Below are 21,965 nucleotides of genomic sequence, written 5' to 3'. Positions count from 1 at the left end.
GATTACACAATTCCTAAGAAAAATTCTTTTTTTACAATCGAATTTTAAACAATATAATAAATTCTTAAAAAATAAAAATTAATTCTCATTTAAAAAATAATCTGAATAATTAGGAGTCTCAAATAATATTAAATACTTTAAAAGCTTAAAGTACTTATAAATACCGTATAACTTATACACATATGTGTGTGTATTTATTATAAAATATTATTCATTGAAAATATTTTAAAAGAATAATTGTCGAAATATAAAATTTAGAATAATATATATACGTATTATATATTATACAGTGATGTAAAATCATTATTACAGATATTAATTTTACAAATAACAAATAATGATATAATAAATTATAAAGTATACTCACCCCACAATTGCTTGGATGTCTTTCCAGACTTCCTCTTCCTCCTTTTTCTCTCTTCATTCGTTCTTCGCTGCTGTTTCATGGCACTTACTTCATATTCACTCGCGAAAACACGGTTAATTATGATCGCGCGTATATTAATCACCACAGCATGAAGATTGCGGTACGATGTTAACCCCGACGTAAATTATACGCGATACGCACTTTATTATATTACAAGAGAATAACGCAAAAAGGACTTCATATAAAGTCGAAGATTTGCTGGGGACTCAAAAATCTAATCGCGTGTGTGATCTAAATTCGTATATCACTATCCGCAGTAATTTAAATCACACGAGTTGATACTCGCTCATCAAAGTATAGAAAAATGATCGTACTTAACTTATGAACGATGTAATAAACAAACTCGTCCCACTACTTGCGCGCTCGAGTCTCGCTACGCATATCAACAAGAGCACGGTATGTAAACAATAGTACACTATACTCGTATGTATAATAATTTATTCGTTGCTGCCATGAAATATTTAATGCCCTATAGAATAAAAATACAATATATTCGTCAATTACCAAAGAATTATTAATAAACGATTGACTTATGATTTTTCTCGTTATCTGAAATCTTGATCTTGCGAAATTATATTATTGTATATTTTCAGTTTGAAAATGATTAGTATATTATATATAAATTAGAGCGATATACAAAATTTAGAACATGAAACGAGATATATTTTATTTCGAGAATATCTAAAAAAATTATGTAAATATCACAATGACAGGAAGAAATAATAACGTATAATTTTCTTTTGTAACAGATATATATATATATATATATATATATATATATATATATATAATTATTTTCTTAATTAATTTATTATATATAATTTTTAATATAATTTTTATTTATTTTATACTATTTACTATATTACTGTTACAATTTTTATTTTATAGGAATAAATCTCAAGAAATACTTAATAAATTTTTATAATTAATTGTCATTTTTATACATTCTTATGAATCGTCGCAAATATTGCATGGCAATATTTATTCTACAATTTTTTAAATACGTTTATTATTAGATTCAAATATATTTTGTCTTCTGCGTTTTTAATTTTTTCGTTGATTTAGATGTAATTTTTAAATCTTTTTTGGACTAAATATGCGGTAATACATAAATTGCAAAATCGAGTATTTCAGATAATGAGAAATCGCAGATAAATCAACAAATTTTATTAATAATTAAAATTTGTAATTCACAAATATATTTCAGTTATTCTGTAGCGTGTTAAACATTGTGTGGCAATGACGACTCGTATGTATAATAGGTACTGTTTACATTCGTGATCTTGTCATTCGCGCGGCGAGACTCGAGTGGGTAGGGGTAGGTAGTGGGGCGTTTATTATATCGGTCGTCGTATTATCCTTTGAAATACGATCAGTCCTTTTATTTACTTCTATGAATGAGTATCAGTTCGTATGATTTGCTTGTTACGCGCAGTAACGCATGAATTAGAGAAAAAGATTGCGCGATTTTCAAGTGCCGAGAGGATTATAGCTTTATGCGACTTTTGCGTTGTTCTCGCATCACTAATAAATGTGTGCCTTTTTTTAATTTCGATTAATGTCGCGAGTGTTGTGCAAAATGCCACATAAAATACTCTATAATTGTCTGCTAATTAACGCGACCTTGAGTATCTGTGTTTTCGCAATGAGTGTCATGTGAGTGCCATGAAAGAGAGCAAGGGAAGACGAACAACAGAGATCGAGATGGCAACGACGAAACATGGAGTGAGTAATTTATTTTACACTAAGGATTAAATATTTATTTAATTTAAAAAATCATATTTATGTGAAAAGAGAATTATTTCAGGAATACTTTTTTATTATTACATATTTATTTAGAATAATAAATGACATATTTCACATAAATATTTTTTTGAAATATTAATATTATATATACTTTTTTTCTTATTTGAAGTAACAGAACGCAAAATATATATCTATACCAATTATCAAATTATCCTGATTTGTTTGTATTACTTTGTAATAAGTGTTAAGTGCTTATTATGCGTGTCTTCCATGTTATCAAAGATAAAAAAAGAAACTCGCGTAAAACGTTCTTTTATTTAAATGTATCTTATTCTCGTACACGCGAAAAAGGATCGTTCTGTCTCTAAAATCCAGTAGTAGCTCGAGGATCGCGAGTAGTCTTGGCTTGTCGCGTTGGCGTGGATGCTTACATGGGGTAAATCTTGACGCTGACCCGATGATTATGCTGTCGACACTGCTTCTCCCTCTTCACTTCTTCCTTCTCTCTGTCCTTTCACGTAACTCGTTCCGGCCTCGCGGAAGGACGTGTGCACGAGTCAGAGTAACCCGAGGACCGCCATTGCACCGCTCGTCCTTCCGTGGACCCACCGCTTGCCGTCTTTCTGTACATTCGAATCATTTGCGCGTACGGGACTGACGATACTCGTGTATACGTATGCACGTACACGCGAGCGAACGTGGTACATGCGTGTGAGAGATCGCGTAGGTAAACGCGGTCCGTTGGAGGCGTGACGGCTCCCTGGTGGTCCATCACTGGCGTGGGTTTTCGAGCCTTCCGAAAGGCCCTCGTGTCCAAGTTTCATTGGCGATTTCCTTGGTGAATCCTTAGATCTGAACGTGAACATTTCAATAAAAAAAATCAGATGTTTATACCATAAAGAAAAACCTACAGAGAAAATTTTATTTCTCTATTGCCTTAACTATTAAAAAAAATTAATATTGAATATTTATAAAAAAAAATGTACTGATTTCGCGAGAGAATATGCGCGTCAGGACTCTCTACGTTTTGGGAAACTAATTTTAGCTCGTATTACTCGTCATGACGTTTCTTGGACAAATAATTTGGACAAGACGGAGAGGGGGAAGAAATTCCAATGCGTAAAGTCCTGTGGAAATATATGAAACGTCGGTCGAATAACTGCGCCATTACACTCAATTAGGCGAACCGGCTCTATTCACGTGAATGAGCGAAATGCGTGTTATTAATACCCCATCGTGATCCGCGGTTGGTAAGTAATCACAGCTCCGGATGAACGCGAAAGGAGATCTCAATCTCCTTCAAAGTATCGCACGAGGCATGTCCGTTGCGCATGAAACAGTTCCGTTCAGCTTCTGACATCGTGACTACGCAAAGTCTGGAATATGATAGGTATGCAATTACAGAGAGAATCGTAGCTCTTGCCGACGTGGAATGGCTTTTCACGATACGAACACGGATTCGTAGGTGGATCAAGTTTTTATCGCGCACAAGCACTTTAATTCAATTACAACCTAGTGATATGTGTAAGAGAAAAACGGCAAGAAGGAGGAAGAGAGAAAATTGTATATCTCGTTCTATATTTTCTCATGTTCATTAATTACCATATCGTATTATATTGTCATTTTATTTTAAATATCACATGAAAAATTAATTATCACGTATATCAGCTGACATCGTTGAAATCAATTCTGAAACAGATTACGATAATATCTATATTTTACTATCTGTAATTAAGATCCCACATACCTCCGTGTCTCTCTTCATCAAGTCTCTGCTGTAAATTGGCATATATCATATTAATTTCGGTCATTATATAAAAAAATCGATCACATTACGAAACGTGTAATTTGGAGAAAATGATTTTAAAAGTATTAACGCGGCGAATGAGTATACGCCAATGGGCAGGTAACAACCGCGTAACGAGGCTGACTCGCGCGTTCTCGACCCACCATTCCATTCCTTCGTCCTTCGTCCTAGCGCGTTCGTAGAGAGGCGCTCGTCTCACGTCTGGTCACGAACGGCTGGACCTCACATCGTCACGGAAAAGACGTTCTCCTTGTTCCGTCGGCGTTATTAACCGGTCCGCGACGTTAAACCAGACGGTAACCGTCACCGGATTGCCGCGAGGATCGACGAGAATGCGCTTATCTCACGCGCTTCGAGGACTTCGAGGACTATTATAGTAAACCGTTATTGTCGTATTCTTCACATCACGCTATATTACGGTTTTTACATTCTGGCGACAAATCGCATCTTTGGTGTTCGATCAAAATGCTTCTAACATATCGCCAAAAATTTTCTTTGTAACCACTTCTTTCATTTACACATGTTTCTAATATTACGTAATTTTTTCACATAAATCGTAAATTTAATTCAAAATGGCTCGTAATGTTTTGAGATAGAAGAATATGTCGTATATTTTTTTATTGAAAAAGATGTTACAAAGATCCAACGCTACATGTGATTCTCGTATGCTCCTCTAACGTCAACGGTGAATGCAATTCTCATTTTAGACATGCAAAGTGTAGTTAGCGTCAGTCGCGACTAGCAGTCTTTGTCGTGAGAGCGCGTTTCCTTTGCTTTTTATCTCGAGGTTACGCCTACGGTGACGCGTTCCGTCGCTTCCGGAAATGCGGAAAGTAGACGTGCGCGTTCATAGAAATTAATTTCCGATCGGTCATTCGGCACGTCGCCCGAAGACAGTCGTTTTCGACGGTTTCGACAATTCCGTCGAACGAGCTAATGCCCCAGGGGCGTCTCCTCATTCTTTTTTCCTCTTTTCTCTTATTTTTTTCTTTCAACGAATGTTTCGCTTCCGCGAATGAATCGCCCAGGAACTCGTGGTTAAGCGTTTTACGATGGTGGGTCACTGCTCGTGGTAACAGTCCGATTATCTCGTTTCCGCAGAATTATCGGGAATGCTACCTTAGAAAACGAGGAGGTGGGTCTCTCTTCGTTCGAGGGTATCCCATAAAAATTGCCCCGAATTGCCAGTTGCCGATCGACGATCTCTCGCTCCTCGCACGGAATTCGTCGCTCATGGTGCCTTGATTAGGGATTATTTTCTATCGCATTCCCCGCTGACGCGTCCCGTGGCTGACGAGGGTGTCGTTAGCGATTCGGTCTCCCGTCACTGTCCACGATTATCATTATTATTGACATTCCGTGGTATAATGCGATCTCATTTCTCGTCTGTATGGATAAAATTAAAATTGCGTCTTGGGAAAGAAGGCGATCTCTTATTATGACTTTGTGAAAATACTTAATTATCATCCGATGCGCAGATAAAGGTATTTACCTTTACTTAATTACTAACCGTCGCCAATCGTGATCGATCGATCGATCGGATGATAAGCGATCTCGCATCAATTTCCACGTTCCTCGATATTTCGCAAGGACGTCGATGGTTTTCTGGGTCGGTGGGCCGGGCTGGCGCGAAACGAGATTCGCGCATTTTGGACAGAGAGAGAAAGAGAGAAAGAGAAGGGATATACACGAAGTCGTATACACACGAAGGGACGTTACGGTGGGGAGCGGAAGACGTCGTGTTAATTTCACTTCGAAAAATCGTAAAATGCAAATGAACGATCCGTGGACCGGGGCCCGATTAGCGAATTGCGAGAGAAGGCTGCGCGCGACGGCCGAGCTGGCGCCCAAGGTGGTCGAGTAATTTCGCGCAGTCTCCTCCCCCCTTCTTTTTCCTGGCCGGAGAGTGAAAAAATAGAAAAAAAGTAAAGGGGACGGCGAGAAGAACGAGGAAGAGAAAGAGACAGAAGGCAGAAAAAACAGAAAAACGAGCGGCTAGAGCTGTAAAGGGGGAGAGAGGAAGGGCGCGCGCTTCACCACCGGGCGTGCAGGCCATTCAGAAGAGGAGTTTGGCTGCGGGACATAAAAATGTGTTGATTATACGTTGCTGGGCATCCTCGGGCCCGTAGTGTCATTAAGGAAACACACCGGAGACGAGACGAAGAGTGAAAGCTAGAGCGAGAGAGAGAGAAAAAGAGAAGGACAGAGAGAACAGCTTATCCGCGGACTCGTTAAATGTCTGACACGATCGTCACATCCGAGTGTCATCACTGCGATAACGCGATGACGAGCGCGACATAAACGACGACGATTATTACGGCGATTATGATTGCTATCTTGGAATCGAAATTAAAGCGAACTCGAGCATTATTTATCATGCGTTGAAAATCGCACATAGCTTTTGTTGTAAAAAAGTATAAGATACATCAAAGATGTTATTAACTAACTATTAATTTTCACTTTTTTCATGCAACTTTAAATACTTTCTTCATTAATGATTACGTTATAAGGAAAATATTATCAGCGCTTATTAACCATTTGATTCGATAAAATCGAAGATTTTGTTAAAATTGAGTTGTTGAGAGTCGATATCCAGTTGTCTGCTTTTTCCTTTTATTCCGATAAGATAATTAACGCCAGAATTTGGAAGCCATGGAATTAATAAGCGACGAGAAAGCATGGCAATCGATCAATTCACGATAAAGAGAGCGACAAATAAAGTAGTCTCGACAAAAGAGTAACTTGTAGATCGGCCGGAATCACACAGATCGACCGTTAATCGGTCGTCCTCGGTCCAATAAGACTAATGAATCGCGGCGAGGAAGGCAGCACGGCGCGCCAGCGGTGGGTCCTTGGGTCCGGATGTGCCCTCCTGCGATACGTCTGTCCGCCTGTCTGTCCATCCGTTCCCGTACGCGCCGTTCTCAGTGTGGTGTGTGGATTAAAAATAAATAAAAGGCAATAAGTGCGGGGCCCCGCGCGAAACCCGTCATTACGCGAGGCGGGCCCACCTTGTTAGCCCAGTGGGCCCCCATGACGATATCCGCAGCCACTCTCATTCAGGATCTCTCGTCTCTCCCGGAGGAGTCCTGGCGCCTGTGCCGTTAAAATTGCCCGAAATTCCCGGAATTCTTACCTCTCGACGTAGTACAAGCCCACAAGCAGCACATTACTATCGTCACTCCCACGTACCTGGAAATATATCTCTCCGGGTGTCTTCCCTCTCGCATCAACAAAATAATGGCGCGACCGTAAAAGCAGCGTTTGTAGACTTGAGAAAATTAGAGTTTACTGATTGACAAAGTTATTTCCTCGGGCGATTGCGTCAGAGTTTCACGCGCGAAATCGATTTCCATAAATTTATATGTCATGCCTTATATTTATCATTTACATATACATTCGTGTATCTCTCTTTCTTTCTCTCTCTCTCTCTCTCTCTCTTTCTAAATAAAAATTTCGTTCATTAAAATTTATTACGATCTCTTCACCGACGATCTGTACATGTGGCTAACGGAGATCTTGAGATTTCTGTCTAAATATACGATAATCTAGCTGTACCAATATAGCCGTGACGCGAACGGCGCTTTCGACGTAATTATTTCGATCATTAATATTCGTTAGCGTCCATCGGCGCACAAGAGCGAGCCAAAACAGGGCGATTACTCGATTCGCGTCGACAGCGCGTTCGCATTTCTGTATGCAAATCGTTTCGCCGATATCGGCGTGCCAACTTTCTCGTTGCCGGGGCCGCCCGCTCCTCTTTCCAGACTCGTGGAAAGCGGCGTGTAAGAGAACTCGGTCGTGCTTCGAAACAACCGGTATTACGCGTTTCATCGTTGGTATTCTCGGACCCGAGACTCAGAACACGAGGATGGTGAGCGGATGGATTATCGGGAGGGGACCGGAGGGGTTGGTCGTCGACGAGGCACGGTGGTTAGCCGACAGGGAAGTGGCGTAGGAGTCTTGCGCCAGCGCTGGGTAATGCCTAATGGCGGATAATTGGACAAAGCCAGCCGCAAATTGGACCACCGACCGTGGGGTCGCCGGGTCGCCGGGACGCCAATCGTCATCGTCGTTATTTGCATCTGCCGATGCGTCCGTAACGTATGTGATGCTCGCTACGACGTATCCTCCGTCCGATTCGATTTGTTATATCGCGCGAGTGATGTAACCCCGGAACGTGCGAGACTTCGCGAAAATCGTCCACATCGTCGCGACGCCTAGAAATAGAACTGACCGACTCTCGTTTTATTCGGAGCTCGAGTCGCGAAGTTAGAGCGCCATGTTATTCGCACATTGAACGAGTAGTAATTTATATCGCTAATATTTCCAATATATGCAATATGTTAATATGTGCAATTTATTCGATATATAAGCAGCTAATACATATATTAATCCAATATTACTCTTGGAATATACATATATAGAGATCAAATTAAAAGTACGTTTTCTCTCTCCATTTATTAAATGTGAAATCTTATTCATTGCGATATGTATATCATTTTTTTTGCTCTACTAAATTTTCTGTGCATATACATTAAACATTATATACTAAATTATTATTTATATATCTCTCGTGCTTGATTAATATCGCATATGCATTTTTCTCCCCATCTGCTTATATATTAATTATGGATATATTAATTATATATTAATTATGGATCTCTCCGATGATTTTTATTCGCTTTTAATGAAATGATAAAGATGTAGACTAATTCACGCATTTGGTATCAATTCAGTTGTAAAACAATTGACATATTTTCTCTCTCTCTTTTTCTTTCTTAGGATCAACGCGTCATGTATTAATTGTCGTCGCGATTTCTATTCGCCAACTCAAAATTTATTATATTAGCCTACCAACTATTCAGAAGCGAAGTTGTTGCGGTGAAGTTTCAATCGATCGTAAAACCTTTGCGATATAATCAACAGGCACTCTCATTTGTTAGTAGTAGTTCGCATTCGCATTATTGCGCGTAATGGAGTTCGTCGATTTTATTCCCTAAAATCAGTACTTGAGTGGATAGACTCGCAGTCTTTATTGCTTCTGATCGTGTTTGCGCCCTTCTATAACTATCCATCGCGATTCTTTCAGACGTCATTAATTATACGGATTACTTTGTAACGATCTCTCAGATCCTTTTTATTCTTTCACGATTTCACAAAGACAGATTTGGCTTGATTACAAATAATTAACGCGAAGATGCTTATCCTTTGCCTCGAATATTCCAGATATTTCTTTACAATGTCTTCTCAAATATATCCTTGATGAATCCTTTATTTCGCATCGGATAAATGAATTACTCGGACATTTTGTCTTGGCTCGTTCGATCATCAGAGAGAATGCATATTACTTTGATATTTGACTTATTATTACATACACAATCTTGGTAAATTAGTTATGTGAAATGGAATACCGCTAAACAATAAATGTAAACTATTAAAATATAAATACTGTCGATAAATAAATTGTTAAAATAGAATCGCATAAAATATATATTAACCTGCAGTTTCCCTTAATTATTACGCGTTTACATTTTTCAAACCAAAGTCCAAGACCGTCTTTAAAGTGAACGCAGTCGGTGTGTAACGCGGCGATAAGTCCTATAAATAAAGGCGTCGGTAGATAGGTGGCCAAGTGTTTTTCTGGGTTAGCGCGCGTTTCTTCCCTCGACCGTGCTTCTTCATCTTTCTCCTCCTCCTTTCTCGGACACGCGACTTCTCTCTTTCCACGTCCTTCTTCGATCTCCTCTCCCGATGCCGGCGCGGAGATGCTAGGTCGAGATCGTCGACGAGAGTTCCGGGGCTAATTACGATAATGAGGCAGGCTAGAGGATCAGCCGCTCTCGCGGTGAACGCGACGAGGACGCGAGATAGGCGAGGAGATACTCTCGAGAGAAGGAAAGAAACGGTGAGGGTTACCGAACATCGGAGAGAAAAAAAAGAGAGAGAGAGAGGAAGATATTCGTGTCGGTCGGCTGGCTTAGCACTTTGAGCTTGCCTCGGAAGCCGCCTTCTCTGATCTGATAAGATAAAGCTCGCCTCCTCTCGCGGGCTCCACTCTTCGTGGTACGAATGCGCTCCCGTGTCTTTATGCTCGTCAGCGTCCTCGAAGCGAGCAGCGACGAACGCGGCTCTGTTTAGGTCGTCATCGCGATCGCTCGGATAGATACGATGATCTATGTCGCGCGGCTTGCTCGGACGCCTTGCCAGCGGAATCTTACGAACTTGTGTCGCGTCGTCCCCAAATCAGTCTCGCGGACGTGCGTCCGTTTTCGCGCGAGCGACCCTCGTTTCCCGACGTCCGATTATAGCATCCTTGAGACGCTAATTATCTTCGTGCCGATCGCGTCGCATTTTCTGGCCTGAAGCGCCGATCTGGCTGCGATTACGATCGCTTCGCGACATTTTCATCCTACACGCGCCGCGTAATACATCTGATAGTCCATTTAATGGTAAAATGAAAGACGGTCCAATTTTACTTTGACAATCAGGCGAATTGTCGAATCACGAAAATTGCGATTTCGTAATCTATCGGTATTCAGCATTCAGCCCGAGTGACGTAACATTCGCGCTATTTCTCGTTGCTACAAAAATTCGTCTTTTTTTCCCCTTATTTTTCTGATTCTCTCTCCATTAATTATATATCGAGAAATCGATATCTCTCTCCCTTTTTTACGACGAACCGCAGGTGTCGTTGCCGAATGAAGCTTTTGTCTAAAATCGATTGGCGAATTAATGCTCTTGCGTAACCGATCGAAGTATTACGATGCATCCTATCGAAAGAGGCATTAGGTCAAGTAAAGTAATCTCTTAGCAGTCACGCCAGCAGGCTCCCACGCACGTACGACGGCTTTATATCCTGATTGGTTTTCGCTTCTACGCCGTCACCCTCGATCCTCGAAGGAGTATTCTCTGCGTATCCAGGCCTAATCCATTTTCGATATTAACACTAATCAGAGTTGCCGTTGTCGCGCCAGGTTTGCGTTGAAAAGTATCGTTTTTTATACGTGTCTCGTGTAATTGGGAATTATTCTGATGAAAATCGGGACGTATTTATAATTGTTGATGACAAGCATTTTCGCTTGTTAAATTACAAATCTAACAATTATTAATTTTTAAATTTTTCTTATTTAATTTTTATTTAATTCTTTACTTAATTTACTTAATTCTTTTTACTTGCAATTATGATGCATTAAGGCTATCAGCGTGTGAAAAATTTGTTTTTTCGATTTAATTTAGTTTTTCAAAGTAAGAAGGATCTCTAAGCGAAAATGTACAATCACTAATGATCGCGAGAATCAGTAGCATTGCCGATCACTGATGTCGATATTGTTCGGCCATTTCGGGATGTCAGTCACGATCGAATGACATCCACGATCGAGCTGGTTCTCGTCACCTCGTCTCCTTCCCTCCGCGTGGATCGCTCGTCGTGGCGTATTCCCGCGGCGTTCGCCGCGGACAAACACTCCCGATAACGACCTTTCCGGGACTGAAATTCGGACGGCGTGGCGCGTAAACTCGTAAACGAGCGTGTTTAATACCGGTCTCTACGGGCCGCAACGTAGGTCGGCGCTGGATCAAAGGATCACGTTTCTCTTACGCACATTGCTGCCACGGTTCCGTGATGGGCATGAGAACCGATTGCATTACGCCCGGTACACGACCGGAAAATCGTTTAGCCGCTTTTCGAAAGCTGCTCCGCAGCGATGCGTATTCGACCACACGCATAAAAAAGAGAATTGATTTATAGAATATCGTCGATCACGGCTTTTCACGTCGGGGTTCACAAATCTCGTGCAATTACTTTAGTTTGAGTCTGAAAATTTGTGCAATTTGCCATACATAAGTGGACGTATAAAAATTTCGACAAGATTTTTAATCTTGTAGAGTATTATTTTTTATGTATCTCTTGTAAATATAAATAGCACAAGTATATCCAGAGATCATTATAATTCTCTTTTGCGCCATGTGTGGCCCGCGATCGCTAGAACTTTGCGATTCCATGACTATTCATGAGGAATCAACGGGGTGATCTGACGGGGTTGGTGGTCGAAAAAGGGAGGAAGGGAGAGAAACGATTTCGCGTTTGTACGGAGCCGCACATCCGGCGGGCGATCTTGGCAGATTCGGTAGGTAGGACAATGCCGGCTCCTTTACTCTTTCGCTCCGTCTCTCCACCGCGTTCGCAAACTGTAAGCAGCCGCGGTCCGAAAGAACCCTGGGGGACAAACAGAAGTATGATCCAACATAAAAGGACGCCGCCGCCGTGCCAGGGCTTGTCCCCGGCGCACTCAAATTTGGATTTATGCAGCTCGGTGAAGCCCGCTCGTTTGCCACGCATGCAAATCGCTCGCGCTGCCACGAAATATCGTTTTTCTTATGCAAAGGGGTGTACCGATGCGAATTAAGAAATTTAGATTGTAGAAATTACGATTTAAAAGAACGCGGGTTCGAGTAAAGAAATGTATATTAATGTAATTATCTTTTTATTTAATTATCAAACATTGAGAATTGAATCTATTTTTTAAGTGGTTAATGAAAGTTGAAAAAAAAATAAAACTTGTGGAATTTTATCAAAAATCGGCAACAATAATTTGCATTCATAAATTTGCCAGAATTCCCGACCTTGCTATTTCGGAGCAAATGAGAGGTAGTTTACTGTCCGCGCGATATTCTTTCTTAGTGGAAGCGCTCACGTGATCGTGCTACCGATGCAGCTTCGAATATGCGGGAGGTAAGTGTTTGCACTGGTTAGGGTTGCACCCGAGGTACATTTGACGTAGGGATTGGTCAGTTTAGCGGCGCAAAACTAGGTTCGTTAGCTGATTAAGTTAGCCCGCTCTCTCGCGGTCAGCACTGATTAGAACAAACTGACCGGCCTACGCAGCTTGATTGCAGGACAAGGACGGACCGATGGAGTCGCGTTCATTCGCGTACGTATGTGCAGAGTGAAAGGCAGAGACGAAAGATGACGAGGTATGAGAGATAGAGAGAAAGAGAGATGATCAATGGAATCGGACGATCGTGACCACGACCGGTTGTTTTCGGATTTCGTTCCACCTATCGCGATAGCGGAGCGAAGCACGAACGATACTCTGCTATCTACGTGAGCGGATTGCCAACGGCAACGCCGTTTGCAATACCGGACTATCGGAGATAGCCGACTTGACTAATTGGCAATACTTCCTCCCGAATGACCATAAACGGCGCTCGCCACCGAGTCGTACCATCGGGGATTAACCACGAAGACGTAACCTCTTCGTCACTAGAGATTGTTATTTCATCGAAGGGCATGATTTGTGGCAAATATCCGTGGCTTGCACGATAGGTGATGTTAGGTAGAGATAGACATTGGGATTCACGAAATAACAGCAGGATTTAGAATGTTCCTGCAATAATTATGAGCAGACATTCTGCGAGTAGATTTAAACTCGAAATAATGACAAATTTTTTTATTATATTTAATATCTATGAATCAAAAATAGTTTAATTAATTTTTTATTTTATTTAATTAAGCTTTTCTATATTATTTTATATCTACTATTTTATATCTACTATTTTAATTAAGCTTTTCTATATTAAATGTAAAAAAACTAAATAAAATAAATTAAATTAATTGCACTTTATATACAGGGTGACCCATTTTAACTTAGGCAGCCAAATAACTCGAAAAATAAGCAAGATAGAGAAAAATGTTTTAGACAAAAGTTGTATGGTTTCGAGGGGGCCATAAGATGGTATCATTGGTTTGACCTTGAAAAGTCATTTGAAGGTCACGTGAAGGTCACTTCAATTTTTTTAAATGGAACATCCTATATATTTTTGTACATTCTTGTAGCTCATCTCGAGAGCTTTCCAAAACACTATAATTAAGTACCTTTTCGTTAAGTACTTTTTGAGTTATGAGGGTTGAAATAATTTCTTAATTTTACATAAACCGTAAAATATCTTGTAAAATATTCATTTTTCGATTACCTTACCTTAATAGTTTTATGTACAAAATAATGAGAGGAATCAATTGGTGTAAAGAAAACACATAGTTGTTTTTAAGAAAAAATATGGAATTGTTAATTGCAAATTACATATTTTTTCTTAAAAACAACTATGTGTTTTCTTTACACCAATTGATTCCTCTCATTATTTTGTACGTAAAAGTATTAAGGTAAGATAATCGAAAAATGAATATTTTACAAGATATTTTACGGTTTATGTAAAATTAAGAAATTATTTCAAGCCTCATAACTCAAAAAGTACTTAACGAAAAGGTACTTAATTATAGTGTTTTGGAAAGCTATCGAGATAAGCTACAAGAATATGCAATGACAAATAGTAGGTTCCATTTAAGAAATTGAAGGTGACCTTTATGTGACCTTCAAATAACTCTTCAAGGTCAAACCAATGATACCATCTTATGGCCCCCTCGAAACCATACAACTTTTGTCTAAAACATTTTTCTCTATCTTGCTTATTTTTCGAGTTATTTGGCTGCCTAAGTTAAAATGGGTCACCCTGTATACATATTTTCAGAATTTAATAAATTAAAAATAGAACAAGAAATATAAATATAAAGTAAATATTTTGTGAAAATAGCAAGGAAAGAATGAAACGAGACAAGTCTTTGGCGACCATGTTTTTCGAGAGACAGTCGAATAGAGGTGAAATAAGAGCCAAAGTGAAAGAAAGAGAACGAGAGAGAGAATGAACGATAGAGTAGAGTGCGTCCCTCGTTAAAAAACGAGGTGGAAGCTGAGAGGTTCGCCAAAGAGCGATGCACTCGAGACCTGCATCCCTCAACTCGCAATGAAAAAACATGGCCGACAACTCGAGTCATTGGAAGGTCTGCTATCGTAGTTGTTATCGACTATCCATCACATTGCGCAAACTCGGCCAAGTTTTGTAAGAAAATGCATAATAATATCAAAATTTAATTTTTAAATTAATCTAAAAGGTTTTATCAGAATGCCTTGAAACAATAATTTCAAAAACAGTGATCATTATTTTATAGAAGAGAACATGCGAGTATTTGATACGCGCGGAATACTAAATCTGCATTTCCGTCTTTGTCGTTACTATGAGTACACAATTCATATTTAATTCTAGATAATTAATCATGGAATTATACTCGTTCGTGAAGTATATAGTAGAAATAATTGTTTGGCATCCTTGACTTGATGTCGTCCAATAAGAGGCCTTATTGTCGCCGAATTAGCATTCTCGTATATGCGCCTTTTTTCCACACATGCAGACGTTTACGAGGAGCAGTCCCATTATCGTGAGGCCCCATTCAGCTTTGCTTCTCTGTCACTATTTTCTCTCTCTCTCTCTCTCTCCGATAGAGCGCGGATCTAGTTTTCATTCATCTCCAGTCTGCTGATGGCCTCGCTGACCTCGACGCGGACCCGGCATGAATATTACGTTCGCCGTAATACGCCCTTCATTCGCCCTCCGTCTCTCTCGCTCTCTCATGCTCGGGGCCCGCTCGCCTTCCATCTTCTCTTTCTCCTTTTTCTCGTCCGCGACCGCGAGCCTTTTTCTGATTTTTTCTAGGCGCGACAGAAAGAAACGAGAAGATCCGACAAGATCCGTATCTGAGGCACCGAGATACGTGCCACGGGGCTAAATCATTTGACAGTGTTTCATGTTGCATGCTGCATTTTATTTCCATTTATATCGGTCGATAGTCGTTTAAAAACATTTTCTGCAGAATTCTTCAAAAGTTCTGCACGATACCAGTCAGATATATATAATTATTCATTGAACATTATATACATAATTAAAGATATGCGTAAAAATTTAAAGTTATAACAGCACATTTAGATATTCTAGTTTTATTCCTAGAGTCTCAGATTAGAGGCTAAAAGATTGAAAAAAGATGATCAGATGTGTATTCCTCCTTAAAAAGGAAGGAAAGATAAAAAAGAAAAAAGGGAAAAGATTTAACGCGGCAACGCGAATTATTCTCTGTGAGTGAGCGTCTCGATTTGTCGCGTGCATCCACGTATTTTGATATTCTTTTTGAGTGCTGTGTGTACGACGAGCACGATTTTACTACGACGCACGATTTGTTCGCAAATTCTGAGAAAAAGAAGCGTCATTCAAACGCGGCGGGTTTTGGATCCGTGGCACACCTGGAGTACGTGATGCGCCTCTCTAACATTTGAGAGAAAAGAACAATCGGCTGCGACTAAGAAAGGAAAACGTGTAGCCATTAAAGAACGAAAGAAGATATATTATCGATGGCAGGAAAATCGTTGTAGAAGTGTATGACGAACTAATTAGAATCAATTATGTTATCCTCTTTGGCGATGAATAGGATAGAAATAAAAACGTCTAAAATGTATCTATAGATCAACTTGATCTTATCTTGTCTACCGATTGTTCTTCTTCAGAGAGTTACACCCCCGATATAATATCTTTATTAAAGAGATACGCGTAGCTAACTAACGCATTATGTTTCCGCTGTCAGTATCAGATTAGTCATAAACGAAGTTTAGACACCTAAATTGAAAAGGGAAAGTGGCTTGCAGAACCTGCGAAGAAAGAAGTAAGAAGAAGAAGAAGTTGAAGATGAGGATGAAAAGGAGGAAGAGGAGATGATAAAGAAAGAAGATGAAGAGAACGATGAAGAAGAAGAAGAGAGAGGAGAAGGTGGGCCCCCGGAGGCGGGAGGGCAAGAGTATAAACAAGAGACGGTCCCCGGCCACCCAGCTAGCAGCCTTCTCTCGCTCTTCGCCGTTCTTCTGGCTCGACTTCTTCGTCCTCCTCCTCCTTGGTCTCTTCTTTCTCTTGCCTCTACGTACTCCTCCTTCTGCTGACTGCGCTCGATATTCAAACTAATAAATTAGGAGGCCCTCCGGGGCCGGGCCCGCGTATGAATCATCTAAAACAATGGAATGCAGACTAAGATGGCGCCTCCGACTCTCGCTATCTCTTCTTTTCTCGATCATCGTTCTCTCCTTCTTTTTCTCTTTACCCCTTCTCTTTCTTCCTCTCTCATCGGATATACAAAACGGCGGTGCAGTTCTCACTGACAGCGCGACGACAGACAGTCCGTCCGTACTTGGTATCGGGAGGTCCTTTTGTCTCCGCCATGACAGTGGTTCTCATCGACCGGTGGCCGGGTCTGTCTGTTGTGAGTCCCATAAATCACGCAATCGAGAGTCGCGCCGTGAACTCTTTACAAGCCTCTCCGAAGCAACAGCGTCTACGAAGCGGAGATTCTCTTTTTCCGACATCCGCGACTGAAAGGATAGATAGAAGATTTACTTTTCGAGTCCGGGGGACAAGTTCTCTCGAAGGTTTACACGAGAGTCTGTCAGCCCTTTGCGAACAAGCTACATGGCAAAATGTAATAGCGCTTCTACCAATTGAGTCAGTGAAATTAAAAAAAAAAGATACGATTCATGCGCATATCTGAGATTTTATAGAAAATAAAAATATTATATATTACCTGTATATTATATCTAATAAATTATAAGAAAGAAAAAGTAGCCGCACGCTGAATATTAATAATTATAAAATTAATAAGCAAATCAGCTATATATAGCTATATTTTGTAGAAGTTTAGATATTATATTAGATATTACATTGAATGCTGGTTTTAACGGTTTTTTAAATCAAGAAAAAGATTAATAGATAAATCATCGCACTATTGGCGTTATTTTGCAATTATCTAATTAGACATATAGTAGTCATAATTAATGTCACTCGTTTACGAGATCATTTTCGTTATCTATAATTTTTTTATTATATGCGAAAACGTGCGTTTTAAGCCACTGAAGTAGAATTCGTGTTCTCGTTGTTAACGTCTTAGAAAGTGACACGTGGGATGTCGATTGGCGCGCTGCGGGCGAAATAAATGCATGGAGAGATAAATCAGACACAAAAACTGTATCGTAGATTGCGGACAATCCGCAAATATAGTATATACAATGAAACATAGTTTATAATCCGTCACTCATCAGAAAAGATTCTACGAAAAAAGACAAAGAAAAAATTAGGCATGAGATTTTTTAAAATTATATTATTTTCCAATTTGAAGAAATATCCCATCTCACACACGAAAGTAACCATGTAATTGTCTAATATTTCTTGACACGGATAACAATTTATTTGAATTACATTTAATTAATCAAAGTCGAGGAGCATCAAAATCATGTGCTACGTAGATACTCAATTTCGGTAACGACGACGGTTAGTTTGTTGATGCGGAACGGCGAATCTCTATTGTATTTAATGTCGGTGTTGCGCTAAGAGAGTGGACCAAAAATAAATCATGCCACCCGCGACCGCCGGCTATCATCCCCCTGTGAAGCGTGACCGTGTTGGCCAACAATGACCATTGTCCGGCCGATACGTAGCCACTCGAAATCATCTCCGGTCACAAGCCATTACCTTTTCATTTTAAAGCACCCCTACCACACGCCTGCCGGCTGCTAGCTTTCACGGAAAACGAGAGGGACGTTGCACGCTGACGAAATGCGGGGGTGATTTCGCTTGAATCCGTCGTCGTGCGACCGACATCGTTAAGCGAACGGATATATTTTTGTCACGTACATGGAAATAATTAACACGCCATTAATCGCAATCAATGAAAATGCTCGTGTGCGAGCATCGCGATCATCACACATACATCGGAGATATAACTCATATTGAGAGAGTCTGTTATTATTTAATAAGATGTCCTTTTAAATCTCGTGACTGTCAGTTTCATAATTTTATTTTCAATCGAGTAATCATGGAATGTTCCAATGATTACGTAACATGACAGTTGCCTCGCGTTAAATTTTCAAATAATTTAGCATTCGCGTGATTGAAAGAAAAGTCTGAATAAAAAACAGAAAATTATACACGATTATGACATATATAATTATAGTAAACTAAATTAATTTCGTCAAGGAAAATTTATGTACTCCACATTCTTATATTTTACAAAATATTGAAAAATATTAGAAAATTTTTAATGAATTGTACGCTTGAGAAATCACCGTCGTTGCCTTGTTTTAATCTATTCGGAGACAATGTTGCGCAACGCGGAATTAAAGTGCTGAGATCCGCGGCGGTGAAACCGCAGACACCCCGGGAAGAGCGCAAAAGAGACGGAGACAGTTTCAACGACGCGAACGGAAAAATAACAGATAACTATAGAAATTACGCGCGGACGCTGCTTAATCGTAACTGCGGTCGATCCGCAGCGTCCTTCGTCGCGGCAACATAGTGACCAATTTCACTCGAACCACTGTCATCGCCGCGCACCGGACCATGGCGAATAGTCGTTTCTTTTGCCGCGCGGATGTCGTGAAAATAACTATGTATGCGTGGCCGTTCGCCGATTCTCGAGAGAGTTCCCGGCAGAAATTCCCGGTCGCCGAGACATCGGCAGATACCGACCGTGAAATTCTGGTGTGCGCGCGATTCTTAACGAACGTCTTCTCCATTTCTTTCCTGCCCCCCTCCCGCTATTCCCTGCTTTCCCCCTTTCTCGTCTTCATTTTTCCCTTCTCATCGCCTTTTTGCTCGCGGTCGAGAATTAAATTAGTCCAAGAATTACGTTTAATCGGGGGCATCCGATACGCCTCGCGTTATTGAGCTGAAAATCATTAAGTCCTCTCGTTGATGGTGCCGCCTTTTTTTCATTTTTTTCGTGCGAACGTTGATGAAATTAGTCGCATCGAATTTTAATAAAGATGAGAGCGACGTACGACGCTATATCATTACTTTGTGACGTGCGTTTCACGTATTTTCCCAGACGACGACGAATCACGTGGTGGATTTCTCTACCGCGACGGGTGCAAACACCTCGGCGCGGACGCGTCGCGACGCGTGGAGGCGACGTTTCCGCAAATCATGAATCCGCGAAACGATTTCGCTCGTGTCCGCGGCACTTCCTGGCAACGTCGTCGGCGTCTCCATCCTGTCGCATAATGGAGTAGCGGCAACGGTTGTTTCACGAGTTGTTCACATGCGGAAAACCGGAGGAAGGGGCGTGACGGTGCGTCGCGTCCTGTCGCCGACGTCCACAAATGACATTATAATCGTCGGCAAGATTTTTCGTCGCGTAGTCGCTAAATGATCGCGTACACACGCGTATACACATATATGTATGTATTTATATAACGAGCGAGGTACAACCTGGCTACGGCCCGTTTAATTCGATATTCCAAGGGGGTGGAGCCACGAAAAAGGCAGCGCGTAGAAAGGAGCTTTTTTTCGGATCCCACTAATGAATCGACAATTTACGAGAGTTTCACGGCTCGCTGGAGCTTGTGTGCTTTTGGCATGGTCAGGGCTATCTTCCCTTCTTTATCTTTCTCTCTCTGTCTCTCTCTTTTCCAATCTCCGTTTCTCTCTCCTCCGCCAGCCAGGGCGGTAGCTTTTTTTCCACACCGTAGCAGTTTTCTTCATTCTCGAGAGAAAGGGGCCAAGGATCTCGGGAAGAAGTCCAAAAGAAATTGTCAGTGATCGATGGTCGCGAGGAGGTCACCGAAAAAGAGCGTGATTCTGCGATGAGGAAAATGTGTCTGGGAGTTGAAAATTTTCGTTCGAGAGATTTCTACCGGAGACTTGCTTTCCACGAGCATGATCGATATGCGAGTGTCGATGGCACCGACTAGACGCTGTCATCGTTTTGCGCGAACCACCCCGGAAATTCCGGTGTGCCGTCACTCTTCGTGAGTATGGATTCGTGTCGCATTGCATTCGTGCCTCCTCTTGAATCCTGCGAATAATAGAAAGAAAGAAAAATCCGAAGCATTTTTTAGGGCGGACAATTGTGAATGCACGAGACTTCTTCCGGATCGAATACTTTCTTCCGAGTGAATCATTCGGCGACTTTTGAATCCGGAAGGCGATGATTTTGGCGCGAAAAATTGCCCGGCGATTACCTCCGGCGGATACCTGAAAGGTGCGCACAATGCCTCGCCATCTGCGACTTCCTCGTCAATAAAAACGGCACCGCAGCGCAACACGCTCGCGTGACGTAATAATAATGGTCCTAGTTTCGTTGCGCAGACAGCCGCGGCACGACAAAAGGCCAGTATGTCGTTTCTGCGGTTTTGCGGGCGCCGAGCAGTCCGTGGACGCGCGCCACGAAATTTTGAGGTTCTCCGACGTGAGGTACGGGCCCTCTAACTGCGGACCCGCCACTTTAAAGTTGCCTTTCACAACATCTGACCTGCTTTTTCGTTATAAAAGTAAATTAAGCGCAACGTAAAAATTTTCACGAAAATTACACGGTTGATATTTTCATATTATATCGAACATTAATTTTAAAAATTACGTATACGGAGTTTCATTAGATTATTGCAAATTACGATTCTAATCAAATCGTTTTCTTTGTGAAGAAAGCCAAAATTCAGCACATAGCGCACGTATCGAGCATTAAACTACCGTTGCTTCCGGTGGGTTAAAGTTTTTTTTGTCTTTAAATCCTGCACGCTTCAAATATCCGTGTTCGTGTAATTTGGCGTCTGCTATGCCGCTATCAGATCCGTTTCTCGCTTTTTGGTCTTGAGTCATTGCTCGCGCAGCTAATGCTCGGTCAATAAGAACGAATATCTCTCGACAGGCCGGAAGGATACTGCGGTATTTCTTCCGGAAACATGATTTTTTTTCCGTTGCATATGTGCTCGTAGTTGTTACGGTTCGGTCAAATTTCCGGCGAAACGTCACTTCACCTTGAATACGTGCACTTTCATACCCACTCTACTGCGAACATGAAAGAATAATTTTAAGAACAATTTTAGGTAAAATTGCATTTTTTAGAATCTGATTAAAAGTTTTATTAATTGATATTTAATGAAATAATAGTTATAGTATTTTAAGAGAAAAAAAAAGCAAGACAGAGAAGGAGAAGAGAGAGAAAGTTCCTTTGCAATATTTCTTTCCAACCGAAGTATTAAGCGTGCGTAACGAACAGCGTGGGACGGCTGAAAAACACAAGGGGTGGAAAGAAAGAATTAATATCTCGCATCGGAGTGCAAGCCG

The 21,965-nt window shown here is 40.9% G+C and overlaps 2 long non-coding RNA genes across 5 annotated transcripts in view; one reads left to right on the top strand and one right to left on the bottom strand.

Annotated features, from left to right (window-relative positions):
- Positions 1 to 21,965, top strand: part of LOC145969356 (uncharacterized) — a 79,998-nt gene that overhangs the window by 11,379 nt on the left and 46,654 nt on the right. The window lies entirely within an intron of this gene.
- LOC145969354 (uncharacterized) overlaps positions 2,375 to 21,965 on the bottom strand; it is a 211,018-nt gene continuing 191,427 nt past the window's right edge. For both annotated transcript variants that reach the window (XR_014438047.1, XR_014438046.1), the window contains one exon: positions 2,375 to 3,025. This is a non-coding gene — a long non-coding RNA (uncharacterized LOC145969354). The remainder of the gene's footprint in view (positions 3,026 to 21,965) is intronic.

This window comes from Camponotus vicinus, unplaced genomic scaffold (genome assembly GCF_025532165.1).
Source record: "Camponotus vicinus isolate PSW18456_S1 unplaced genomic scaffold, iyCamVici1.0 SCAF_3, whole genome shotgun sequence".
Lineage (NCBI taxonomy): Eukaryota > Metazoa > Arthropoda > Insecta > Hymenoptera > Formicidae > Camponotus > Camponotus vicinus.
Note: the sequence above shows the minus strand (reverse complement) of the source record. Positions and strands in the feature narration are given on the sequence as shown.